Genomic DNA, 364 nt, shown 5'->3' on the forward strand with positions numbered 1-364 from the left:
GCTTCCCGGGCTCTCTCTACAATAGGGCAGTCCCCTCGGGGACGTCCTTTCGGTCCACTGGTCCTCTAGGCTCACCGCACTAATACCCTCTCTGGTACGGGCTCACCGCGCTGCTATTCCCTTGTCGGGGGACAACCGTAGCACCTAGCCCTTCTCCTGGGGCGCTGTGCCACTAACCCCTTCCGTCGGGGTCCACCACGGCACCCTGACCCATTCTGGGTTTCCCTACGGTGCAGGCCTATTACCGGGTTCGCCACGCCTGTTCTGGGCTTCTTAAATATCACCCTGCTCGGGCTCCTCAATATTGCCCCTCTCGGGCTCAGTACGGCCCCTCTCGGGCTCGTCAGTAATCGCCCCTCCTAGG

The sequence above is a fragment of the Alligator sinensis genome, unplaced genomic scaffold, assembly GCF_000455745.1.
Source record: "Alligator sinensis unplaced genomic scaffold, ASM45574v1 scaffold28_1, whole genome shotgun sequence".
Lineage (NCBI taxonomy): Eukaryota > Metazoa > Chordata > Crocodylia > Alligatoridae > Alligator > Alligator sinensis.